Source organism: Entelurus aequoreus, linkage group LG07 (assembly GCF_033978785.1).
Source record: "Entelurus aequoreus isolate RoL-2023_Sb linkage group LG07, RoL_Eaeq_v1.1, whole genome shotgun sequence".
Lineage (NCBI taxonomy): Eukaryota > Metazoa > Chordata > Actinopteri > Syngnathiformes > Syngnathidae > Entelurus > Entelurus aequoreus.
In genome coordinates, this window is record NC_084737.1 from 78,527,212 (window position 1) to 78,539,232 (window position 12,021).

A 12,021-nucleotide genomic window follows, 5' to 3' on the forward strand; every position below is an offset into this window, starting at 1 on the left:
CCTCCACCATTTGTGAGGAATTCATTGAATTGATGGGTGCAAAAACCAAACAGGCTATAGCAGATGAACTGCAAGCAAGCAAATACTACTCTATCATTGTGGATTCAACCCCAGATTTATCTCATGTGGACCAATTGACATTCATATTCCGTTTTGTTAGCAAAGAGGGCAGTGTTGTTGAACGCTTTGTGGGTTTTGAGCCCATTACTAGCCATACAGGTGAAAGTTTGGCTAACTGTGTCATGTCTGTGTTGGAAAATCTAGGGTTAGAGCTGTCAAATTGCAGGGGGCAGGCTTATGATAATGCCAGCAACATGTCAGGGAGGTATAATGGGTTGCAGGCTCACTTAAAGAAAAGCAACCCATTAATACACTATATTCCATGTGCAGCTCACTCTTTGAATTTGGTGGGAGTCAACAGCATTGACAGATGTGGAAATGAAGTCTCTAAGTATTTTGACTTGATTCAGTCTATTTACAACTTCACAACTGCATCCACACACCGATGGGACAGGGTATTTGGCAATTCCAACATAGATCTCACACTTAAAGCTTTATCCAACACGCGTTGGAGTTGCCGTGCAGAATCTACCAAAGCACTGTGGCAGAACTACAGTAAAATAAAAGCAGCACTACAGGTTATTTCCACTGATGACACAGAGAAACGAGACACACGAACTGAAGCTGACAGTCTAGTGCGGAAGCTGGATTCACTTGAGATGGCCTTCATGGCAGGCTTTTGGGACACTGTTCTTTCCAGATTTCAGGCCACAAGTCTGCAACTTCAAAAAGCAGACATGGACCTTGGTACAGCAGTTAGATTGCTGGAATCTCTGCGCACCTTTGTTCTCTCCCAAAGAGATCTATTTGATCATTTTGAGCAGAAAGCCTTAAACATGTTGGGTGGCACCCCATCTTACAGGGCTGAACGGACGAGGAAACGTAAAAAGTTTGCTGATGAATCAGCATCCCCAGATGTTGTGCTTGAGGGAAGGCAACTGTTTCAAATAGAGACATTTATTGCCTCTATTGATCAACTGAGTTCAAGCCTTAATCACCGTCTGGAGGCCTACAAACATCTGAACAATTTGTTCAGTGTCCTTTTCTCTTTGGATACAGAGTCCAATGCTTCAGTCCTTCACAAGGCCAAGATTCTCACTGAATCATACCCATCTGACCTCAATGAAAGTCTTGGACAGGAGCTTATACAGTTCAAATCTTTTATACAGCTCAACAACACTGATGAGGAGAGGACCCCTTCAGGACTGCTCAAAACAATAATACATTTTGGACTACAGCCTACGTTTCCTAATACATACATTGCGCTACAGATTTTTCTCACTCTACCGGTCAGTAACTGTGAGGGAGAACGCTCATTCTCTCTTTTGTCAAGAGTAAAAAATGAGCTGCGCACAAGAATGACTCAGAAAAGATTACATGCGTTATCTCTAATGGCAATTGAGAGTGAGCTGACAAGAGAGTTGGACTTCAATGATGTGGTGGATGATTTTGCAAAATTGAAAGCACGAAAGAAACCCCTTGCTTAAAGGTGCACTGTGTAAGATTTTTAGGTTATTTCCAGAATTCACCCATTCACTAATGTTAGGCTACCTGTTTTCATGAATACTTACCACCACCATAAAATTCTAAGTATCCATTATGACTTGGAGAATTGCACTTTTGCCATTTCTGGGAAGTGTCACCTGGATTGTGAAGATAGGATTGACTTTAGGCAGAAGCTTGGTGCTTTCTCTGGCAAACTGAACCTCAAGCTTCATTCTCTGCAGCTTTGCATTCTTGTGCAGACTTTCATCCACAAGGAACTTTTCAACTTCCCCACTATCGTGAAGGGGCCATCAAAAGATTTCAGTGTGTCCAGCATGTCTAGTCTCTTGCTCTCCTTTCTTTGAGCCATCTCTTGTTTCTCATCTGCCCTACTCTCGAATTTTGCCTTCATGAATTTACTCCAGTTGAGTTCAACCTCCCTTTTTGCTTGTGCTGCTGCCTTGAAACCTCTGAAGCTCCTGGCTCTTCTGTAAAATTATTGACCTATTGACTGCGTTCAGTGTGCCCAACTTCTTCAGTTTGTAGTCCACCTTGCCACATTGTCTCTCCATCCCAATGTTGTGCACAGGGGTGCCATCAATGTTACTAGCCTGTTCACTGACAGGGTCCATTGGGAAGGTCTCCTCATCCATCCTCTGCCTGGCCAGGACAGTCTTCAGATGGGGCAGCATGAGATCTGTCAGCTGCTTCACTTCATCCAAGTATTCGGCAGCCACGTCTGACACTGAGTTCAGGACATGTCCAGTGCCTGTCCAGCCACTATAGCATTCTTGGAAATGGGCTATCTTGACCTGCATGCAGCCCTTGTACCATGAACTGGCCTACACCTTTCTTTGTGGTGCTCTCCGATGCATGTTATCATTTTACCTTTCTCCTTCTCCTCAAGCTTAACCACAAATAGATACAGACTTTGAGCCTCAATTTGCTGCACAGCTGCCGTTATGCCAATGTGTTTTCCTAAGATATTATTTTATTTTTAATGATAGAAGGGAGGAAAAGGGGGCAAAAATCATGTCCGATTTAGTTTTTTGGGTGGGTTGGGGGGTTTATTTCATGATAGCTACCAACTTCCAATACATAATATCTCTCAAATGACCCAATGCACCATCACTGAAGTGGGCGTAATCATTTTCAAAAATGTTTATTTTTAGGCCATTTATCCCCTCCCCCTGTGTCTGTGTGAAACCTGTGCTTGTCAGTGTCTGTGTGGTATACCTAATAGTGTGTGTGCAGTATGTGCACTCTTCTGTACAGTACAGTGTGCATGTCTGTTCACAGTATACAGTATTTCTTGCATAGTGCGTGCGTGTGTGTGCGCCCACACGCGCGGGGGGTTGAGGGGCCAAGACCATGTCAGGCCCAGGGGGCCAAAATTTCTTAATCCGCCCCTGCAGATAGAGCCCGCGTACCAAAGTTTGAAAATAACTGATTTACATATTTTCACAAATATATACACTACCGTTCAAAAGTTTGGGGTCACCCAAACAATTTTGTGGAATAGCCTTCATTTCTAAGAACAAGAATAGACTGTCGAGTTTCAGATGAAAGTTCTCTTTTTCTGGCCATTTTGAGCGTTTAATTGACCCCACAAATGTGATGCTCCAGAAACTCAATCTGCTCAAAGGAAGGTCAGTTTTGTAGCTTCTGTAACGAGCTAAACTGTTTTCAGATGTGTGAACATGATTGCACAAGGGTTTTCTAATCATCAATTAGCCTTCTGAGCCAATGAGCAAACACATTGTACCATTAGAACACTGGAGTGATAGTTGCTGGAAATGGGCCTCTATACACCTATGTAGATATTGCACCAAAAACCAGACATTTGCAGCTAGAATAGTCATTTACCACATTAGCAATGTATAGAGTGTATTTCTTTAAAGTTAAGACTTGTTTAAAGTTATCTTCATTGAAAAGTACAGTGCTTTTCCTTCAAAAATAAGGACATTTCAATGTGACCCCAAACTTTTGAACGGTAGTGTATATGACCTGTCAAAATCATTTCTTAAATGCGTATTGCGCTATTATTATTATTAGTATTACACTGAATTAAGGTAAAGGAACTTTTTTTTAAATGTACAGAGAAGTGTACATTTAACATATCAGCATTTTGTTTTATATGAACTAGATGAATTCAATGTCAAAATGAAATAATGTGGAATTAAATCATGCAATCAATGTACAAAACCCAACACCAGTGAAGTTGGCACATTGTGTAAATCATAAATAAAAACAGAATACAATGATATGCAAATCCTTTTCAACCTATATTCAGTTGAATAGACTGCTAATACAAGTTACTTAACCTTCGAACTGGAAAACATTAATTTTTGCAAACATTAGCTCATTTGGAATTTGATGCCTGCAACATGTTTCAAAAAAGCTGGCACAAGTGGCAAAAAAGACTGAGAAAGTATGAATGCTCATCAAACACTTATTTGGAACATCCCACAGGTGAACAGGCTAATTGGGAACAGGTGGGTGCCATGATTGGGTATAAAAGCAGCTTCCATGAAATGCTCAGTCATTCACAAACAAGGATGGGGCGAGGGTCACCACTTTGTCAACAAATGTGTGAGCAAATTGTCCAACAGTTTAAGAACAACATTTCTCAACCAGCTATTGCAAGGAATTTAGGTATTTCACCATCTACGGTCCGTAATATCATCAAAAGGTTCAGAGAATCTGGAGAAATCACTGCACGTAAGCGGCAATGCCCGTGACCTTGGATGCCTTTGGCGGTACTGCATCAAAAAGCGACATCAGTGTGTAAAGGATATCACCACATAGTCCCAGGAACACTTCAGAAAACCACTATCAGTAACTACGGTTTGTTGCTAAATCTGTAAGTGCACGTTAAAACTGCAATGCAAAGCAAAAGCCATTTATCAACACCACCCAGAAACACCGCCGGCTTTGCTGGGCCCGAGCTCATCTAAGATGGACTGATACAAAGTGGAAAAGTGTTCTATTGTCTGACGAGTCCACATTTCAAATTGTTTTTGGAAACTGGACGTGCCCTCCGGACCAAGGAGGAAAAGAACCATTCGGACTGTTCTAGGCGCAAAGTTGAAAAGCCAGCATCTGTGATGGTATGGGGGTGTATTAGTGCCCAAGACATGGGTAACTTCCACATCTGTGAAGGCACCATTAATGCTGAAAGGTACATACAGCTTTTGGAGCAACATATGTTGCCATCCATGTAAGGTATTTTTCCTGGACGCCCCTGCTTATGTCTGCAAGACAATGCCAAGCCACATGTTATAACAGCGTAGCTTCGTAGTAAGACTGGCCTGCCTGTAGTCCAGACCTGTCTCCCGTTGAAAACGTGTGGCGCATTATGAAGCCTAAAATACCACAACGGACTGTTGAACAACTTAAGCTGTACATCAAGCAAGAATGGGATCCACCTGAAAAGCTTAAAAAATTGGTCTCTTCAGTTCCCAAACGTTAACTGAGTGTTGTTAAAAGGAAAGGCCATGTAACACAGTGGTTAAAATGCCCCTGTGCCAACTTTCTTGCAATGTGTTGCTGCCATTAAATTCTAAGTTAATGATTATTTACTAATAATTTTTTTTTGTCTCAGTTCAAACAAGAAGTATCTTCTCTTTGCAGTCTATTCAATTGTGTAAGTTGAAAAGGATTTGCAAATCATTGTATTTTGTCTTTTATTTACGATTCACCCAACGTGCCAACTTCACTGGTTTTGTGAAGTTTACAGCATATTTATTTATATATTTACAGCATTTAGTATCATATCGTTATTCATAAAGTACTAGCTGGAGTATCATCTGCGGGTGAAGAATGAGAAGGCTGACAAAAACAAAACTGTTTGTAGTGTTATTTCAACTTCAAGTTAATGTATTCAATTGTTAACAGTGAAACAAAAAAAATCAATATGGGTTCACCCTTTGCCCTGAGCAGGTGTATTGTTTTCAATAAAGTTCTGTATAGTGAGAAGTGTTACTCTACAACAGGGGTCACCAACCTTTTTGAAAGCAAGAGCTACTTCTTGGGTAGTGATTAATGCGAAGGGCTACCAGTTTGATACACACTTAAATAAATTGCCAGAAATAGCCAATTTGCTCAATTTACCTTTAACTCTATGTTATTATTAATAATGAATGATATTTACACTTAATTGAACGGTATAAAAGAGGAGAAAACACGAAAAAAAATGAAAATTAAATTTTGAAACATAGTTTATTTTCAATTTCGACTCTTTAAAATTCAAAATTCAACTGAAAAAAAGAAGAGTAAAACTAGCTAATTCGAATCTTTTTGAAAAAATTTAAAAAATAATTTATGGAACATCATTAGTAATTTTTCCTGATTAAGATTAATTTTAGAATTTTGATGACATGTTTTAAATAGGTTAAAATCCAATCAACACTTTGTTAAAATATATAACAAATTGGACGAAGCTATATTTCTAACAAAGACTAATCATTATTTCTTCTAGATTTTCCAGAACAAAAATTTTAAAAGAAATTCAAAAGACTTTGAAATAAGATTTAAATTTGATTCTACAGATTTTCTAGATTTGCCAGAATAATTTTTTTGAATTTTAATCATAATAAGTTTGAAGAAATATTTCACAAATATTCTTCGTCAAAAAAACAGAAGCTAAAATGAAGAATTAAATTAAAATGTATTTATTATTCTTTACAATAAAAAAAATAAAATACTTGAACATTAAATTAAATTGTCAGGAAAGAAGAGGAAGGAATTTAAAAGGTAAAAAGGTATATGTGTTTAAAAATCCTAAAATCATTTTTAAGGTTGTATTTTTTCTCTAAAATTGTCTTTTTGAAAGTTATAAGAAGCAAAGTAAAAAAAAATAATGTATTTATTTAAACAAGTGAAGACCAAGTCTTTAAATATTTTCTTGGATTTTCAAATTCTATTTGAGTTTTGTCTCTCTTAGAATTAAAATTGTCGAGCAAAGCGAGACCAGCTTGTTGGTAAATAAATAAAATTTAAAAAAATAGAGGCAGCTCACTGGTAAGTGCTGCTATTTGAGCTATTTTTAGAACAGGCCAGCGGGCTACTCATCTGGTCCTTACGGGCTACCTGGTGCCCGCGGGTACCGCGTTGGTGACCCCTGCTCTACAAGAAAGAATACAGCATCAGGATTATATTAACAGTGTCTGTGTGTTCTCCAATTCAACCAGCAGAGGGCAGTGTTACCAATGTTTTGCACTATGCCATGTACACTAATGCAATAAGAGTATTAGACTCCAATTATTCAAATATGTTTTATACATTCCTTTAAAAAAAAAAAAATACATCTATATATACCTTATTAATGTGCCCTGGGGAAATGCATGTGTGTTCAGCAGCATATAAAACAATCACAAAAAATACCCCTTGCCAATAAACTATAACCTCAAAATGGTTATCATGTTTAGTTTTTGTCATGACAGGTTTGATGGTGAACTTGACCTCATCACATAAAAAAGGCATTAAACCTGTCACTTGATTTTCCCTCATCAGATTCCACATCTTTAAGACTTTTCCAGCCTGCAGCTCTGCAACGTGATACATAAACGTGGCGTCTGGCCAGGTGACACAACTCATAGACTTTGTTCCTAATTAAATGCTTATCCTGTCGTGACTCATTTCACTGGGACCAATGCAGTGGATCAAAAGCACAATTACAGTCCAAATGAGAAATTGCGAAAGTGGAAGTTCAATTGCTACAATATAGTTGTCTTCTCATGACATAGATTTCAATGCACACATTTACCAGCATAAAAAAAAACCCTGTTTTCCCTCCATTTATGTAGGTGGAAGACACATGTTGAAATATCCCAAATACTTGTGCAGCACATAGCAATTGAAAGAAAGGTTTAATGCTGGCCGACAGCTGCAAATCAGTCACGTGCTGCAGCAAACTGTGACTAACCTTGTCCTCTGTCCTGCATGTTTTTCTTTCTATGGCCCAATCTAACTGAAGGAAATTGGAACAGCTTTGGATCTCAGGTAACTACTTTAATACCTGAAATCTATACTACTGTCTTTAACTCACCTGTTTAGGAAGTCTATATCCATCTATTGCAGTGGTTCTTAACCTGGGTTGGATCGAACCCTAGGGGTTCGGTGAGTCGGGCTCAGGGGTTCGGCGGAGGTCAAGACACACCCAACTCGTCGTGTAAATAAAAACTTCTCCCTATCGGGCGTATTACGGATACGGCGACAGCTGAAGTCTCACTGATTTGCAGGTGTGTAATTTGTTGTGAGTTAATGCACTGCGTTGGTTTTGTTCTTTGAACAAGGTGATGTTCATGCACGGTTCATTTTGTGCACCAATAATAAAACATGGTAACACTTTAGTATGGGGAACATATTCACCATTAATTAGTTGCTTATTAACATGCAAATTAGTAACATATTGGCTCTTAACTAGTCATTATTAAGTACTTAATGCTTTAAAGGCCTACTGAAATGAAATTATTTTATTTAAACGGGGATAGAAGATCCATTCTATGTGTCATACTTGATCATTTCGCAATATTGCCATATTTTTGTTGAAAGGATTTAGTAGAGAACATCGACGATAAAGTTCGCAACTTTTGGTCGCTCATAAAAAAAAGCCTTGCCCGTACCAGAAGTAGCGTGACGTCACAGGTTGAAGGGCTCCTCACATTTCCCCATTGTTTACACCAGCAGTCAGAGCGATTCGGACCGAGAAAGCGACGATTACCCCATTAATTTGAGCGAGGATGAAAGATTCGTGGATGAGGAACGTCAGAGTGAAGGACTAGAGTGCAGTGCAGGATGTATTTTTTTTTCGCTCTGACCGTAACTTAGGTACAAGCTGGCTCATTGGATTCCACACTTTCTCCTTTTTCTATCGTGGATCACGGATTTGTATTTTAAACCACCTCGGATACTATATCCTCTTGAAAAATGAGAGTCGAGAACGCGAAATTGACATTCACAGTGACTTTTATCTCCACAACAATACATCGGCGAAGCTCTTTAGCTACGGAGCTAAAGTGATAGAATCGGGCTTAACTGCAGATAGAAACAAAATAAATAAACCCCTGACTGGAAGGATAGACAGAAAATCAACAATACTATTAAACCATGGACATGTAAATACACGGTTAATGCTTTCCAGCTTAACAATGCTTTTGCTAACGACGCCATTGAAGCTAACTTAGCAACGGGACCTCACAGAGCTATGATAAAAACATTAGCTATCCACCTACGCCAGCCCTCATCTGCTTATCAACACCCGTGCTCACCTGCGTTCCAGCAATCGACGGAGCGACGATCATAGATGCGGTTGGCGGCCCGGAGACGGAGGAATGTGAGGTCGGCGGCTAGCGCGTCTGCTATCCATCTCAAAGTCCTCCTGGTTGTGTTGCTCTAGTCCGCCGCTAATACACCGATCCCACCTACAACTTTCTTCTTTGCAGTCTTCATTGTTCATTAAACAAATTGCAAAAGATTCACCAACACAGATGTCCAGAATACTGTGGAATTTTGCGATGAAAACAGAGCTTTTTTGTATTGGATTCAAGGGTGTACCAATACTTCCGGTTCAACGATTGACGTCACGCGCAAACGTCATCGTACATAGATGTTTTCAACCGGAAGTTTAGCGGGAAATTTAAAATTGCACTTTATAAGTTAACCTGGCCGTATTGGCATGTGTTGCAATGTTAAGATTTCATCATTGACATATAAACTATCCGACTGCGTGGTCGGTAGTAGTGGCTTTCAGTAGGCCTTTAAGCGGCATGGCCTTATTATAACCCTAACCCTCTAACCCTGGCCCTAACCCCCTAACCCTAACCAAATAACTCTAAATTAAGTCTTTTTTACTTAGAATATGTTCCCCTCATGTCCAAAAAACTCTAAATTAAGTCTTTGTTACTTAGAATATGTTCCCCATACTAAAGTGTTACCAAAAACATATAATAACTTTGTCTTGAATTTGAAAAACAACATTTTAGTTTTTACTAAAGAAGGGTTCAGTGAGTGCACATATGAAACTGGTGGGGTTCGGTACCTCCAACAAGGTTAAGAACCACTGATCTATTGTCTAAAGCAGTGATGTCCGAAGTGCGGCCCGGGGGCCATTTGCGGCCCGCAGTTAATTTTTTAACGGCCCGTTGAACATTCCAAAAAAATACAAAGTGGAAAATATAGCAAACAGGGGAAATGTAATGAAACAAAGGTGCCATGCTGGCTTTTTTTCAAAACTGTCATTGCTCAGAAAAGTAATGAATTAAAATCAGTGTTGATATAAATTGACTTAAGAATTCAACTACTTTGTAACAAATATTCCATTTTGAAATATTTTTTTTGGGAAAACGTTGCATATTTTGTGTTTGCCATAAAAACTAAGTTTTCTATGACAATATGGGCATAAAACAAACACACACAAAAATGATAAATACTTATAATCGATGGATAGATTTAAAGTAAAAAACAGAATCATTTATTAACTTTTTTTTAGAGACTTTTATGAGTGGGGCCCTTTTAGATCCCTGAAAATGTTAGTTTTTTTTAAGCTGTCATTAGTAAAATAAATAATAATGAATTAAAATCAATGTTATGAATGATTGACCGATTTAGGGCTCCAATTACTTCACATCAATTATTCCACTTTTATCTGTTTGGGGAAAAATGTTAGATATGTCGTGTTTACCGTAAAAACAGGGTTTTCTTGAACAAAAAAGGCATAAAAGGTATAAAAAATAAATAAATCCAACTTTATATCAATAGATCTGAAGTTAAGATTTGAGCATTGGGAAAAAAGACTTATTATATATAAATATTTATAAACATATATTTATTTATATACATATGTGTAGATATGTATACATGTATATATACACAGTATATATATATATATATATATATATATATATATATATATATATATATATATATATATATATATATATATATATATATATATATATATATATACAGTATATATATATATATATATATATATATATATATATATATATATATATATATATATATATATATATATATATATATATATATACAGTATATACACTACCGTTCAAAAGTTTGGGGTCACCCAAACAATTTTGTGGAATAGCCTTCATTTCTAAGAACAAGAATAGACTGTCGAGTTTCAGATGAAAGTTGTCTTTTTCTGGCCATTTTGAGCATTTAATTGACCCCACAAATGTGATGCTCCAGAAACTCAATCTGCTCAAAGGAAGGTCATATATATATACAATATATATATTTGACATATATACTGTATATTAAAGTTACCAATGATTGTCACACACACACTAGGTGTGGCGAAATAATTCTCTGCATTTGACCCATCACCCTTGATCACCCCCTGAACGTCGTTCCTCTTTTACTTCTCAGACCAGCTCCTCGATAGTTGTGTATCTTTTACAATCAAGCAAAAAAACAACAAAAATGCAACAAACAGCAAAATATGAAGGCAAGGTGTAATAAACACCTACAATATGATATATTATCACGTAAAAATCTGCTTCCGCATCTGTTTCTGACGCACGCGCTTCTGAAAACAAACCCCGCCCACTCTGCTTTGTTCCTCGTCTGAGCTGCTGTGACGTAGATTACCGTAATAACTCCTATAACACTCAAAAGCGCAGATTTCAACCATTGAAATACTTTCTATAGTTCAAGACAGCACTGCACATCATAATGGCGGCGACAGTTTTGATGTTAAAGGTCTAAAAAAATATGTAGAACGTCCGGCGGGCCGGATTGAAAATCTTAACGGGCCGCATGGGGCCCGTGGGCCGTATTTTGCCCAGGTCTTTCTTAGATTGTGCATGTGTGCACACACAGTATGTGAAAGTGTGTACTAATGCAGATGATACCACGGTTTCACAGCTGATATATGGTTAGATGAGTGCAAAAGTTCTAAGGCAGTGATTCTTAAACTGTGGTACACGGGCTCCATCGAGTGGTACGCCAAAGAATCACTTGATTAAAGTACAGTGTTTTATTGTCCTATATAGCAGGGGTGTCAAACGTACGGCCCGAGGGCCGGATCAGGCCCGCGAACAGCTTTTATCCGGCCCGCGGTATGAGTTTGCTAAGTATAAAAATGAGCCGGAATTTTTGAATAAAAGAAACCGTTCTAAATGTGTCCACTAGATGTCGCTATAGCAATTATTTGTATCTTTGTAGATGATGCTACATATGTAAAAAAAAAAAAAACCACATGTTAGAGCACCAGTCGAGGAAAATGAGCAAACTACATTAATAACATCCTGTAATTTGATTTTGATATTATTTTTTATCTTTATAGATTGAATATTAACACCAATGAGTTGACCAATGAACATTATCATTCAGAAAGTATAAATAACGAAAAATAAAGATAGAATACTATCAACCGCAACATGCAAGTGTAAAAAAACCCAACAACATTATGATTTGTACATTTTCAGAATGTGCTTGTTCTATTTCTAA